The sequence below is a fragment of the Trichechus manatus genome, unplaced genomic scaffold, assembly GCF_000243295.1.
Source record: "Trichechus manatus latirostris isolate Lorelei unplaced genomic scaffold, TriManLat1.0 scaffold00279, whole genome shotgun sequence".
Lineage (NCBI taxonomy): Eukaryota > Metazoa > Chordata > Mammalia > Sirenia > Trichechidae > Trichechus > Trichechus manatus.
In genome coordinates, this window is record NW_004444215.1 from 1,601,880 (window position 1) to 1,618,673 (window position 16,794).

Below are 16,794 nucleotides of genomic sequence, written 5' to 3' on the forward strand. Positions count from 1 at the left end.
CCACCTCATAAAGAATGCATTTCCTAGCAGGTCTCAGGGCTGTTCTGGGCTGACCTTCTCCCACCATATATACCAACAAGTCTTTCTGGCTCTTGTCTCTGAAATTACCTTCTTTTGTCTGCAAAAAGGAGCCTTGGAGGCACAGTGGTTAAGCACTCAGCTGCTAACTGAAAGGTCAGCAAGTGGTTTGAACCCACCAGCCACTCCTCAGGAGAAAGATGTGGCAGTCTGCTTCCGGAAAGATTTACAGCCTTGGAAACTCTGTGGGGCAGTTCTACTCCGTCTTAGAGGGTTGCTAGGAGTCGGAATCGACGATGGCAACAGGTTTGTCTGAAAAAAAGAAAAAGAGAAAGATTTTCTCCCTTTTGAAAAAAGCCATTGTTCAACAGTTCCAATAGGGAAAACAGTCAGTGTTTGATGGGAGAGCTCCCTCTGCTGGCCATGTGAGCCTTTTGGGGCGCCTGAACCCTCAGTAGGAAACTGTGATCCTTTTAAGCAATTGCCTGAGGGGCATTGTAGACAATCTAAACACTAAGCAAGAAAACTTAAACCAGGTAAGCCACACTGGAAAAAGGAGAATGGGGCAAACCATCCGGTCTCCACTTATTGTTGCTGTATGCCGTCAAGTCAATTCCAACTCATAGCGAACCCATGCGACAGAGTAGAACTGCCCCACGGGATTTTCTCAGCTGCAATCACCAGGTCTTTCTCCCGCAGAGCCACTGGCTGGGTTCGAACTGCCAACATTTTCGTTAGCAGCTGAGCACTTAACCACTGAGCCACCAGGGCTTCTTAGTTTCTATTTAAAAGCATTTAAACTAGTTGAAAACAAAAGGACTTGTCTTAACTTCAAGAGTAGAATCGTATGGCAGAAAGAGCACAGACTTCAGAGTCTCAGCTTCCATGCCCAATGTCCCTGAGCCTCAGCTGCTTCATCTGAAAAACAGAGGTAATAATAATCCTGGCAGCAGTGATAATTCGAGGATCAAGTCCTTTGTAAACCGTAAAGAGATGGCTTTCTATTAATTACAAAATAGTTGTTTGGGAAATCCCAGGTCTGTCCCTTGAATGAACTATTCAACCCGACCAGCAAAAAAGAAGAACTGACTGTGGATGAGGAAATGACCAGCACTTGGGAAGACGTTCATAACAACTACAGGCAAGCTCGGTGGCCATCAGCCATGAGTGAGACAAGAGGGCCTGAGAAGGCAGACGGGGGAGGAGGGGGAGGTAGCAAAAAGCAAAACTCTGTGTACAGCACAATTTGTGATCCGATTTTGAGAGACTCTAAAAGGGAAGGTAGCTGCTGAAAGATGGGGACATCTGCCTCTACCACTTTAAATTTCAGAGCAAAAGATGTCCTGGAAATTTCCCAATCTCCAATAATCCAAATGAGAAAAAAAAAAAAAAAGAACGGTCAACTCATGTGGCTATGCAGGGAGACCTCTAATGAGCTTATATTGTGAAAAGGCATGTACTTCTATCCTCCTCCCATCAGCTCTTCTCAATACAGCTGCCAGAGCGAGACTTTCCAATGTGGGGTGTGTTACTTTCCTACTCAGAACCCCATGATAGTTCCCATCACGCCTAGAACATAACCCTTACTTACTGTTTACGAAGCCTTACCTGACCCAAACCCTGCCTCATCTCCTGCCACTTTCCATTCTACTCACTCTGCTCCAGCCATAGGGGCCTTCTCACTCATGCCAGGCCCACTGCTGCCTCAGGGCCTTTGCACTTGCTGTTCTCTCCCCATGGACACTCTTCCCCTAGATATCCATCTGGCTGGCTCCTTTCCTTCAGGTCTTTGCTTAAATGTCACCACCTCAGAGAGGCCTTCCCTAACCGACCTGTCTAAAATAACACCCATCCATCCTTGTCTGTCCCCTTGTTGTTTTTATTAGGTGTCATTGAGTTGGTTCTGACTCATAGTGACCCCATGCATAACAGAACAAAATGTTGTCCAGTCCTGTGCCATCCTCACTATAGTAGGTATGTTATCAATCCATCTCGTAGAGGGGCTTCCTCTTTTTCGCTCACCCTCTACTTTACCAAGCAAGATGTCTTTCTCCAGGGACTGGTCCCTCCTGATAATGTGTCCAAAGTATGTGAGATGCAGTTTCGCCATCCTCACTTCTAAAGAGCATTCTGGCTGTACTTCTTCCAAGACAGATTTGTTCATTCTTTTGGCAGTCCATGGTATAGTCAATATTTTTCATCAGTCTCATAATTCAAAGTTGTCAATTCTTTTTCGGTCTTCCTTCTTTCTTCTATCCCCTTACCTTCCTTATCTTCTTACTAGTCCTCATCACATCTGATGCTCTATATCTATTTGTGGACTTAGTTTAGCCCCCTTCACTAGAATGCAAACCTCCCTTTTGTCTGTCTCCTTCACTAGAATGTAAACCTCATGAGACCAGGGGCTTTATTTTGTTCACAGCAGGGCCTAGAACAGAATAGCTGTTCTCCAAGTATTTGCTGAATGAATGAATAAAAGGATGAATGCAAAAGACAGGAGAGAACAGACCTAATGACAGATAAAAATCAATGGTATGGGGGAAAAAGGCAATGGTGTGCATCTCAAAGAATAGTTTCAGGGAGACTAGAGGCCAAAATAAATTGAGGCTCTCAAAAAATGCTGAAGACAGATAAGCAAAAGGCCTCTCACTCAAGGTAAGGAAGGGAGAGAGCAATTTCTTGGAAGAAAAACACAAATCCTCTTTTGCTGGCATTTTTCCTTCCAGGATTCATCTTCAAACTAAAACAAGGGAGATGGGAGGAGAGATGATGGGAAATCCAGAAGAGGAGTGAGGACGGTGGATCCCAGAGGTCCCAGGAGGAGGTCTGGACAGGGACAGAGCCACAAGGAAGCAGCAACAACAGGTATGAGTCTCGTGTGCAAGGCAGAGAACTACTGCTAGAGCAGTCTCCCTGGGAAAAGGCACATTTCAGGGGCACCTGTGTGGACAGATGTCGCCCAAATCAGGTGCCCAACTCCATCCCACACACACAATGCTATGGCACCATGCTATGGGTTTGGATATTTCTCTCCAAGCCCTCAAATCATGGTGCTCAACTGAGGCTGCATCTTTTTTGGTTCATGGACCCTTTAAACAAATATGATGAAAGCTATGGACCTTCCCTGTCTTAGTCATCTAGTGCTACTATAACAGAAATACCACAAGTGGATGGCTTTAACAAACAGAAAGTGTATTCTCTCACAGTCTAGTAGGCTACAAGTCCAAATTCAGGGCGTCAGCTCCAGGGCAAGGCTTTCTGTCCTTGGTGGCTCTGGAGGAAGGTCCTTCTCATTAATCTTCCCCTGGACTAGGAGCTTCTCTGTGCAGGAACCCTGGGTCCAAAGGACACATGCTCCTGGCTTTACTTTCTTGGTGGTATGAGGTCCCCCTGTGTTTCTGCTCGCTTCTCTATTTCATATCTCAAAATAGATTGGCTTAAACTGTAGATTAATCTTGTACATTGAGTCTACCTAACTGCAGCTAATCCTATCTCATTAACATCATAGAGATAGGATTTACAACACATAGAAAAATCATATCAGATGACAAAATGGTGGACAATACTAGCCTAGCCAAGTTGACAGATATTTTGGGGGGACACAATTCAATCTATGACACCCTCCCCCCAAATAAAATTGCCCATTTGCACATATCCACAAAATTTGCATGTTCTTTCAGGAGGTTTAAGGACCTCTTGGGGTGGTTCACAGATCCCAGAGTCTAAGTGTTCCAGGTAATGAACTCTTGCTCTAAAGATATACCCCTAAATTACCACACTTGGATTAACAAACTCCTGAACACTATTGTTTAGGTGCAGCCAAATTCTAAACTTATTCATTTAACAAATATTTATCGAATACTCACCATGTATCAATTGCTATGACACTGGAAGCTGTGCCACTGGTATGTCACATACCAGCCGGGTCACCCACAGTGGACAGGTGTCAGCAGAGCTTCCAGACTAACACAGACTAAGAAGAAGGATCTAGTGATCTGTTTCTGAAAATCAGCCAATGAAAACCTTATGGATCACAACAGAATATTGTCCAGTATAATGCTGGAAGATGAGCCCCTTAGGTTGGAAGGCACTCAAAATACACAGTGGCCACAATAATGGACTCCAGCACACAAATGATCATGAAGATGGCACAGGACCAGGCAATACTTTGTTATGTTGTACATGGGGTTGCCGTGAGTCGGAGCCAACTCAACAACGACAACGACAGCCATGTGTCAGGCCCTGTTCTAAACTCTTTAGATATATTAGCCCATTTAAATGTCTTAGGCTTGGTTCTCTAGAGAAGCAAAACCAGTGACAAGTATATATATATATATATAGAGAGAGAGAGAGAGAGATTTATATCAAGGAAATGGCTCATGCGGTTGTGGAGGCTTGAAAGTCTCAAATCTGTGGGTTAGGCTGAAGGTTTCTCCTGACTCATGTAGCTAGCTGCAGGGGCTGATGAACCCAAGATTGGCAGGTAAGACAGTAGGCCGTTGCCTTACAGGCTGTGGAGGATGATGAATCTCAAGATTGGCAGGTAAGCTGCTAGCTCAGGTCCCAAGAACCAGAGGTCAGATGAACAGGAGCCAGCTGCAGGATCAAGAGCGAACAAAAGTCAGCAAGCTTTGCCAGAAAATCCACATATATTGGATGCAGGCCACATCTCCAAGCAAACTCCCTTTCAACTGATCGGCTACTCATAGCAGAGCTCATCATGGAAGTGATTACATTACAGCAGATCTCATTATGGAGGTGATTATATCATTAATTAGCTGGCAAACTACATCATAACTGCCAAACCACTGAGAATCATGGCCCAGCCAAGCTGACACACAATCTTAAACATCACAGTCCACACTTTGTCAACTTGGCACCCACACACATCTCCCTAAACCATACATAATCTCTAAATAAAGACAATTATAAAGTCATACTTGCACCTAATATGATACAACTAACATGTGTACAACCAAAAATGCACTAACCCCTTGTCATGGATTGAGTTGTGTCCCCCAAAAATATCTGTCAGCTTGGCTGGGTCATGATTCCCGGTTTGTATGATTGTGTCATCTGATGTGATTTCCTTACGTGTTGTAAACTCTATCAGTATGATGAGATTATATGTGATCTCCTTATGTGTTGTAAATTCTATCACTGTGATGAGGTTATACTGATGAGGTTGACAAGATTAGTGTCTTGATGCGATCTCTTTTGAGATATAAAAGACAGAAGCAAGCAGAGACACATGGGAACCTCATACCACCAAGAAAGCAAGTGCTGGGAGCAGAGCGTGTCCTTTGGACCTGAGGTTCCCGCACAGAGAAGCTCCCAGACCAAAGGAAGACTGATGACATGGACTTTCCTCCAGAGCCAACAGAGAAAGCATTCGCCGGGAGCTGATGCCCTGAATTTGGACTTACAGCCTACTGGAATGTGAGAGAATAAACTTCTCTTTGCTACAATCATCCGCTTGTGGTATTTCTGTTAGAGCAGTACTAGATGACTAAGACACCCCTATTTACATCTTATATTTTATAAGTGAAGAAAACAAAAATATTCGATGCACACATGCAAGGAAGAAATACTCATAACAATTACAGTCCTCATTTCTGCAACTGGTCACATGGTTGTAGCTGGTATTTAGAACTACCTTCTGCCACATATTCTGTATTCCTTCTACCCTCAGCAAGTCCCTTAGCTGGTGGTGGTTCTTTGCCTGGTGGGGTGACCCAAACCTTCATTCCTGAAGGGTCTGGGCCATTAATAGTCATGTTGTAATTGGGTTGCTGTAGTTTTCCATTGAATTTAATCAAAGGGCATGGTAGTACTAAGAAACATCCTAAAGAATCTCCTGTATTCCAGACTGTTATGGATTGAATTGTGCCCCCCAAAAATGTGTGTCAACTTGGCTAGGCCATGATTTCCAGTACTGTGTGGTCCACCATTTAGTGATCTGATGTGATTATCCCATGTACTGTAAATCCTAACCTCTGTGATATAAATGAGGCAAGATTAAAGGCAGTTATGTTAATGAGGCAGGAATCAATCTACAAGATTAGGTTGTATCTTGAATCAGTCTCTTTTGAAATATAAAAGAGATAGAGCAGAGAGGATGGAGACTTCCTACCGCCAAGAAAGCAGAACCAGAAGCAGAGCGCATCCTTGGGACCCAGGATCCCTGGACTGAGAAACTCCTAGACCCAGGGGAAGATTGATGACAAGGACCTTCCCCAGAACTGATAGAGATAGAAAGCCTTCCCTGGGAGCTGGCACCCTGAATTCGGGCTTCTAGCCTCCTAGACCGTGAGAGAATAAACTTCTGTTTGATAAAGCCATTCACTTGTGGTACTTCTGTTATAGGAGCACTAGATAACTAAGACACAGACATACTCTTCTTTACCTCCGTTATGTAATATCAATCCAATTTCCTCTTGGTAATCAGGGTCAGTCACACCAGCCAATACAGTAACTCCCTTCTTTGCCTGTTGATCTAGAGGTATGAGGGGCCCAAAGTGGCCCGGTGGCATTCTTAACTTTCAGTTCAGTGGAATCAGTGTTGCATCTCCTGGTGGGAGCTCTCCTCCCTTTGGAACTAAGACCTCCAGAGCATAGGGTCAAGGGGACAGGAAGCAAAAAATTTTTAGGGGGTCACTAGGGGTAATAGTGAGTGGTGCCACTCCCATTTTCACCCCTTGATTCCTGGACTCAAGAATCCTGGCTATGGGAGAAAGAGCATTATATACTGGACAGTGGTTTAGAGCATCAGCAGCTTCCTGGAGAACATTGCCCCAACCCTGCAAGGTATTGCCACCTAGCTGGTGCCACTATTGTGTCTTTAGATGGCCATTCCATTGTTCTATCAAGCCAGATGCTTCAGGATGATGGGGAACATGGTAACACCAGTGAATTCCATGAGCATGGGCCCATTGCTGCACTTAATTTGCTGTGAAGTGAGTCACTTGATCTAAGGCGATGCTGTGTGGAATATCGTTACAGTGGATAAGGCATTCTGTAAGTCCATGGATAATAGTTTTGGCAGAAACATTGCGTGCAGGGAAGGCAAATCCGTATCCAGAGTAAGTGTTTATTCCAGTAAGAGCAAAACGCTGCCCTTTTCATGATGGAAGCAGTCCAAAGTAATCAACCTGCCAGCAGGTTGCTAGCTGATCACCCCGAGGACTGGTGTCATATCGAGGACTCAGGTTGGTCTCTGCTGCTGGCAGATTGGGCACTCAGCAGTGGCTGTAGCCTAGTCAGCATTGGTGAATGGAAGTCCATGTTGCTAAGCCCATGCATAATAACCTCCATCCCTGCCACTATGGTGACTTTGTTCATGAGCCCACTGGGCAATGACAGGAACAGCTGGGGAAAGAGGATGACTGATTTTCGCAGAACACATCATCCTATCCACTTGATTGTTAAAATCCTCCTCTGCTGAGGTCACCCTTTGGTGAGCATTCACATGAGACACAAATATCTTCGCTTCTTTGGCACATTCAGAGAAGTCTATCCACATACCTCTTCCCCATACCTCCTTGTCACCAGTTCCCCAATCATGTTCCTTCCAAGTCGTTGACCGTTCAGCCAAACCATTGGCCACAGCCCATGAATCAGTATACAGTCACACATCTGGCCATTTCTCCTTCCAAGCAAAGTGAACAACCAGGTGTACTGCTCAAAGTTCTGCCCATTGGGAGGATTTCCCTTCACCACTGTCCTTCAGGGAGGTCCCAGAAAGGGGCCGTAGTGTTGCCGCTGTCCACTTTCGAGTGGTGCCTGCATATCACACAGAACCGTCTGTAAACCAGGCTCAAGTTTTCTCGTCCTCATGCAACTGATTATGAGGAACTCTCCATGAGGTCATAGGTAGACTAGGAGAGGGAAGATAATGTGACAGGAGTGGAGACCATGGGCATTTGGGCCACTTCCTCATGAAACTTACATGTGCTTTCAGGTCCTGCTCGGGACCGATCTCGTATATACCACTTCCACTTAATGATGGAGTGCTGATGTGCACGTCTGACTTTATGACTCTGTGGGTCAGACAACACCCAGTTGATGATGGGCAGCTCAGGCCACATGGTGACTTGGTGGCCCATGGGTAAGTGTTCAGTCTCTACTAAGGCCCAGTAACAAGCCAAAAGTTGTTTCTCAAAAGGAGAGTAGTTATCTGCAGAGGATAGCAGGACTTTGCTCCAAAATTCTAATGGTCTGTGCTGTGATAAACCAATAGGGGCCTGCCAAAGATTCCAAACATCATCTCTAGCTGCCAATGACACTTCAAGCACCATTTGATGAGCCAGACCATATGGCCCAAGTAGCAGAGCAGCTTTCACTGCAACCTGAACCTGTTTCACAGTCTTCTCTTGGTATGGGCCCCACTCAAAACTAGCAGCTTTTTGAGTCACTTGATAAATAGGCCAGCGTAGCACACCCAGATAAGGAATATGTTGCCTCCAGAATCCAAACAGATCCACTAGGAATTGTATCTCCTTTTTAGTTGTTAGAGGAGCCAAATGCAATAACTCATCCTTCACTTTAGAAAGAATATCTTTACATGCCCCACGCCACTAGATCCCTAGAAATTTCACTGAGGTGGAAGGCACCTGAATTTTTGCTGGATTAATTTCACACCTGTCATGGATTGACTCATGTCCCCCAAAAATATGTGTCAACTTGGTTAGGCCATGATTCCCAGTATTGTGTGGTTGTCTTCCATTTTGTGATTGATATAGTTTTCCTATATGTTGTAAATCCTAATCTCTGCCTCTGGTTAATGAGGCAAGGTTGGATTATGTTGAACAGGATTAGGGTGGGATGTAACACCCTTGCTCAGGTCACATCCCTGATCCAATATAAAGGGAGTTTCCCTGGGGTGTGGCCTGCACCACCTTTTATTTTACAAGAGATAAAAGGAAAGGGAAGTGAGTGGGGGTGGGGGGCCTCATACCACCAAGAAAGCAGTGTTGGTAACAGAGCACATCCTTTGGACCCAGGGTTCCTGCATGGAGAAGCTCCTAGTCCAGGGGAAGATTGATGAGAAGGACCTTCCTCCACAGCCAACAGAGAGAGAAAACCTTCCCCTGGAGCTGACACCCTGAATTTGGACTTCTAGCCTACTAGACTGTGAGAGAATAAATTTCTGTTTGTTAAAGCCATCCACTTGTGGTATTTCTGTTACAGCAGCACTAGATGCTTAAGACACTGCCCATATTTCCCCATCCCAAGTTTCAGGATCCCATGTCTTCCCAATCAATGCCTTCACTTTAACTTTAGACACCATTCGAGGTTGGGAATTCAAATGGCATTGTAATTTAGCCACTCTTAAGACTCTGAGTTTGGTTTTTGGCAATATCAGCTCTGTTACTACAAGAAATAAGGTTTTCTTTCAAGGCACAAGTAGAAACTTTGAGTTCATATGTGATGCTTGAGGTATGACTCTGAAGCCCTGGGCTCATCTCTTTCTTTCACCACTTTGTCTAGTGAAAGTAGGACCAACCAACCAGTTTCCTTATACTTCTCATTCTGACCAAATTGTGGAAAGGCATCAAACATGTATCACTCAGAGCCTCTCTCTCACCAATACCTTGTCTATTGGTGGTAATCTTTTGTGTATTTCTGTTGTCACCTACGCCATGGATTAGCAGTGCCCTCTTTACTACTGGAAGGAGAGTCGTCAACATCTTTAAGACTAACCAGAGTTGAGAACCAATTTAGAAAACTTATCCTTACAATTTTGTTTCTCTAGAACCACTCAGGCTGGGTTCTCTAGAGAAGCAAAACCAGTGAAGTATGTATATATATATATATATATATAGAGAGAGAGAGAGAGAGAGAGAGAGATTTATATCAAGGAAATGGCTCACACTGTTATAGAGGCTGGAAAGTCCCAAGTCCATGGATCAGGCTGGAGGCTCCTCCTGACCTACATAGCTGCAGGGGTTGGCGAACCCAAGGTAGGCAGGTCAGACAGCAGACCACTGGCTCACAGGCTGCAGAGGCTGATGAATCCCAACATCAGCAGGTAAGCTGCTAGCTTAAGTCCCAAGAACCAGAGGTCCGATGAACAGGAGCCAGCTGCAGGATGAAGAGTGAACAAAAGTCAGCAAGCTTTGCCAGAAAATCCACATATATTGGATGCAGGCCACACCCCCAAGGAAACTCCCTTTCAACTGATTGGTTGCTCATAACTGATCTCATCTTGGAAGTGATAACGTTATGTCAGATCTCATCATGGAGGTAATTACATCATTACATAGCTGCCGAACTACATCATAACTGCCAAACCACTGAGAATCATGGTCCAGCCAAGTTGACACACAACCTTAACCATCACACTACCCTTAAGGTAGGTTCTGTTAATATCTCCCATTTGACAGATGAAGCAAATGAGGTACTAGAGCATTAGGTAAGTTGCCAGAAGTCATTCACTAGTAGGGGCAGAGGCAGTAATGGAATCTCAGCAGTCCAGCTCCAGAGACATGTAACCACTACTCACAGATCCTCTCACAGGTTTGGTGTCTGTTCTTTCAGATATTATTTGTTAGGCCTTTAGTCATGTTCATGCTGAAAGCATTTCTCTTAAACTGTATATGGTAGTTTAAAAACAATCACCACACCAACAATGATCTGCAGAGGCTCTGTCACCCTGCTTCTACTCATGCTTTGTTCCTATGCTTTTCTGACTCGCTTTTGAATCATCAGTGCACCTTCTGGACCTCTTTGTATGAAGGATTGCACAAATAATTTCCTGCGTATGTCTCCCGAGGAGATGGCCTCATGCACACGGACAAGCGTAAGAAAAAAGCTCTGAGGTGGTGATGTTACACAGCCCCTGTGGTTATGGACCTTCAGACACATGTAGTGTCCATGGAGCAATGAGTGCTGCCCCAGAGACCCCAAGTTCAAGAGCTGTTTCCACGACATCACTGTGCACACCTCTGATCAGGACACTTAGGGGAACAAAAAAGTTCCTCAGTAAGAGAGGGATCACGGTCAGGAAAACAAGCCACAGCATCAAAGGACTCTGTCAAAAAAGTGAAGAGACAACCTACAGAAGGGGAGAAACTATGTGGGAACCATACTTCAGGTCAGAGTTTAACATCAAGAATAGGCAAAGAACTCAACTCAACAACAAAAAGACAAACAGCACAGTTGAAAAACGGGCAAAGAAGTGAATAGACATTTATGCAAAGAAGCTATACAAATGGCTAATAAGCACATGAAGAGATGCTCCACATCATTAGTCATCAGGAAATGCAGATCAAACCCACAATGAGATACCTCTTCACGCCCATTGGGATGACTATAATAATTTCTTTAAAAAGTAACATAGCAAATGTTACTGAGAATGTGAAAAAATTGGAACCCTTGTACATTGCTGGTGGGATTGTAAAATGGTACAGCCACTGTGGGAAACACTTGGACAATTCCTCAAAAAGTTAAACAGAATTATCACATGACCCGGCAATTCGACTCCTAGGTGTATAACCAAAAGACTTGAAAGCAGGGACTCAAACAGATACTTGTACGCCAAAGTTCATAGCAGCACTACTTACAAAAGCCAAAAGGTGGAAACAACCTGAATGTCCATCAGCAGATGACTGGATAAACAAAATGTGGTCCACACATACAATGCGATATTACTCAGCCAGAAAGAGTAATGGAGTCCTGATACACGCTACAACGTGGGTGAACCTTGAAAACATGCTGAGTGAAATCAGTCAGCCGCAAAAGGTCAAATACTCTATGATCCCCCTTACATGAAATACCTGGAATAGGCAAATGCTTACAGACAAGGGTTTATTGGTGGTTGCCAGGGGCTGGGGGGAGTGAGGAATGGGGTGTTGTTGTCTAAAGCGTGCGGAGTTTGTATTTAGGGTGATGGGAGAGCTTTGGAGACGGATAGTGGTGATGGTTATACAACATGGTGAATGTAATTAATGTCGTTGCATTGTACGCTTAAAAATGGTTCAAATGGCAATTTTTCTGGTATGTATACATATTACTGCAATAAAAAATAGATAAATAAACAAACAAACAAAAGCCAGAGCATACTAGAATGTTTTCATGAGTTAATGTATCCTTGCTACAGGACCAACAAAATGGGGCAGCCTCATTGTGGATGAGCACTGGGTCAGGCCCAGCTTGTGGCTGCAAAGAAAACCAAGGCATGTGCTTTTCCCTCAGGAGAAGTTCAGTGTAGCTGGGGGCTCTCAATAAGCCCATGCAGCAGGCCAGCAGTCTTCATTCCACACACTCAGAAATGCACAAATGTCACTTTGTTCTCTTTTAGTTAGACTTAGTTGGGCATCTACAGTGCCCGCCCATGCTGGCCTTTTCTGAAGGGTTCACGGCCCCTCCGGGATTCTCTCCATCTTGGCCCCTTCCTCATCATGCTCCAAGGCTGTTCGGGACCACAGCCCTCTCAGGGCACCAGCTTAAACCCTCACTGGGCCCCAGATGAAGGAGCACTGGTGGTGCAGTGGTTAGGTGCTCGGCTGCTAACCAAAATGTCAGTGGTTCAAACTCACCAGTTGCTCCACGGGAGAAAGATGTGGCAGTCTGCTTCCGTAAAGACTTACAGCCTTGGAAACCCTGTGGGGCAGTTCTACCCTATCCTACAGGGTCACTATGAGTCAGAAGCAAGGAATCAGGGCCCCAGATGATTTTGTGGTGCTGCCTCCGGCTTCTTGTCCTAGCGTGCCACCTAGTGGCAATGGACATATCTGCAAGGCTGCTGTCTTCCAGAATTCCAGATGGGGAGCGGGCCATAGGCCCTCTCTGCTCTCATGAGTTGTGGGTGAGCCTAATTAAATGAAAGGTTTCTGGAAGAAGGGAGCTTCATGGAGGGGGAGTTTCAGAAGCGGAAAGCACAGATTTGTGGGAAGGATAACAGGGCAATGTTTCAATAGAAACAAAGGCTGAGGTATAAGTATATATAGAAATCAACTCTAAATCAAGGGTGACAAACTTTGCTCTTATTAAGGATGGGGTATCTAGGTTAGGGAAACAAAAAAAGCAGGCTGATGGACAGTGATTGGCAGTGCTCAAGAGGAGAGGCTGGCTGTACACGAGGCTGGGGGCAGGGCATTCCAGAGTGGGTGCACACCCGGCTCAGGCTCCATTTGACCTCAAAGCACCCCTGTTTTCTAGATGAGGAAACTGAGGCTCAAGAGGATGAAATAATGTCACAGTTGCTGAGGAGAAGAGTTGAGAGTTGACTCTAAAAGTCATGCTCCTCGTCTGGGGTCTTAAAAGCCTGTGAGCGGCCATCTAAGATACTCCACTGGTCTCAACAGATAAGTGGTAACTTTGGTGAAGGGTAAGACAGTACACAAAACCGGGGAAGCCAGCAAAACTTGCACAAGGAAAGGTCATGGAAGCTCCATAGACACATCCAAACTTCCTGAGGGACTGAATTGCTGGGTGGAGGGCTGTGGGGACCATGGTTCCAGGGAACATCTAGCTCCATTGGCATACCACAGTTTATAAAGAAAATGTTCTACATTCTACGTTGGTGAGTAGTGTCTGGGGTCTTAAAAGCTTATGAGCAGCTATCTAAGATACTCCACTGGTCTCACCCCATCAGGAGCAAGGGAGAATGAAGAAAACCAAAGACACAAGGGAAAGATTAGCCCAAAGGACTAATGGACCACAGCTACCACGGCCTCCACCAGACCGAGTCCAGCACAACTAGACGGTGCCCAGCTACCACCACCGACTGCTCTGACAGGGATCACAACAGAGGGTCCTGGACAGAGCTGGAGAAAAATGTAGAAAAAAATTCTAACTCACAAAAAAAGACCAGACTTACCGGCCTAACAGAGACTGGAGAAACGCCAAGAGTATGGCCCCTGGACACCCTTTTAGCTCAGTGGTGAAGCCCCTCCCAAAGTTCACCGTTCAGCCGGGGATTGGACAGCCCCATAAAACAAAATGGGACTAATGAGGCACAGCAGTCCAGGGACAAGGACTAGAAGGCTGGAGGAGACAGCAAAGCTGGTAATAGGGAACCCAAGGTTGAGAAAGGACAGGGTTGACATGTCATGGGTTTGTTAGCCATTTTCATAGGGCAATATGTATAGTAACTGTTTAATGAGAAGGTATTGTTCTGTAAACCTTCATCTAAAGTACAATAAAAAAAATTTTTTAAAAAGTCATGCTCCTTCCACAAGGGAAGAAAGTAGCATGGGAAAGGTGGTACGATAGAGCCTCTTGGAAAAAGGCAGGAGTGAGAAAGCAGCTTGGAGGACATTCTAGCAATCGAATTTGGACTGAGGTGGTGGCTTCAGAAACAAATGAGAAAGGGTGGATCCAAGTGATGGCTGTAGGGAAAGTCTTGGTGTCATACTAGACATTCAGGGCAAAGAGGAGCAATGACATCAAGCCTCTAAACCACAGCAGTCAGAAAGATCAAAGTGAAAGGTGGTGGTGAAGGGGACACTTGGAAGAGGAGAAGGCTGGGTTCAGTGGGGAGAAGCTGGGGACGAGGGGGATTCTGATTCCAGACACTGTATCAAGTTCTGATGGTGATGCTCTGAAACGGGCCTGGAGCCCCCTGAGAGTTTGAGGGCGGGGGAGGACTGCTGATGGAGATTTGGGTCATGTGTAAAGATGTGGCACAGATGGCACACTAGAAAGCTGTGGCTGCTTCATAGCTGCGACCAATGCATGCTGATTATTTTTGCTACAATACACACTGTTTCAGTGACTTCTGTCAGGTAGAATGTTGAACTGAGCAGGTAGACATGGAGTAGATCGCCAGCTGAAGTCAGGGGTGTCAAAGATGATCGCCCAGGCCAATGTTACAGCAGGCGAGGACGACTTTATTAAAAAAACAGATTATTGCAAGGTGGCAGGGGGTGGCGATATTGCCACAGGGGAGAAAGGCTGGGACTGAGTCTGAAGTCCACCCCGCTGAGGCCGTGGTCTGGAAGGTGTAAGGACTGGAGTCAGCTAGTAGAAGGTCGCTGGGGAGGGTCAGCGAGGGGTGTGCCGATCTCAGGGACTTATCTCCTGAGTTGACCGTTAGAGTAGGTGGAACACGTTCCATCTGGATTCCGTGAGGGCCAGGCGGAGGGGGCCGGCCAGGGACCTCCGTCAGGAAGAAGCCACGGAGCCTAGTCCAGCTGAGGGGAGCATTACTTTGGTTAGCTGTTCTCTGGGACGCAAAGGAGTGGGGGGGATTTCCAGGATCACAGGGCTCAGGTAAAACTCAACATCGTCACCACAATGGCAACATGGGGCTCAAAAACAAGGTGGTTCCGGGACTGTGGGAGAACTTGGCTTCATGGGAGAGCGGCCGCAGGGCCATGAGCAGTTCTAGTCACGTGGAAGGATGACAGTGAAGACTGGAGTAGCGACTGAATTGGAACTGTCGTTCAAGTGTTTAATGTTGTTGAGAGTCTATTACTCCTTTTGAGTATTCTGCCAAAAATTCTAGTATTTGAAAGTGTGATAAACCCATAAGATAACGTTGAGAAGCCCTGGACACCTAGAACTCCCTTGAGAGCAGAAGCGCTGGCCTGGGCTTGAGTTTGGGGTTGGCCAAAGGCGGGCCTGGAGAGCGTGGCACTTGAGGTTTGGGGTTGGAAGGTTAGCACCTTACAGGCTATTTCCTCTCTGAAACCAGGTTTAACTTTAGGGAAACTTCTCCCACTAACTGATGGAGATGCCCTCAGCTGCAAACCAGGCTCCTTGAAAGGCCTGGATCATGATCTCATGTTGTCGGTTCCGGTGGCTGCTCAAACTGGGTGGCTTAAAACAACAGGAAAGTTTTCTCTCAGAAGGCGCTAGGGGCAGATCCTTCCTGTCTGCCTCTCTCAGCTTCTGGGAGCTTCAGAAGCTTGGCTTGTATCTTCACTCTGCTATCCTTCCTCTATCTGCCTCTGTGTCTCTTCTCCTCTTATAAGACACCCCTCAGAAGGGATTAAGACCCACCCTACTCCAGTATGACCTCATGTTAACTGACAAACCCGTTGCCGTCGAGTCGATTTCTACTCTTAGAGACCCTATAAGACAGAGAAGGACTGCCCCATAAGGTTTCCAAGGAGTGGCTGGTGGATTCGAACTGCCAACCTTTTGGTTAGGGTCGCTATGACGACTCCACGGCAATGGGTTACAGGTTACGTTTTGGTTAACAATTGATAACATCTACCCAAACCCAACCCAGTGCCTTGATTCAGACTCATAGCGACCTTATCTACAAAGACTCTATTTCCAAACAAGGTCACATTCACAGGTACCAGGGGTTAGGACGTCAACAGATCTTTTTGGAGGACACAATTCAATCCATAACACCTCATGTGCTAGCTACTAGACTTCCCAAGGAAGTGGTCACCCGGGAAAATGGTATAAAGCATGCATTTTCTTTCTTGTGTTCCCAACCATTGTAGAATTTTAAAAATCAAAAGAGCTAAAAAACAAGGAATTTTAAATCTCATAGAAGATGAAAAAGACCTCAAGAGGCCACTTAGCACGGAACGGATCTGCATTTCAACCATTGAAACTTGAACCGTCACTGAACTTGAACCGCCTCCTTTCTTTAAACGACTTCCTTAAAGAGATTCTACTTATATCAAGCCCAAGTATGTCTACCAACAGAATCCAACAATTCATAGCAGTTCTAACACTTTGGAGCAAGGAGCAAGGAAAAGACTAAATCACTGAACAGTTCTTTCAAGAAAGCTTAGTGTGTCCCTGAATTACAAAGGAGGCCCACAAGGCCCAGCGTGAATCGGCCTCTACTACCCCTCTTCTCTATTCTCT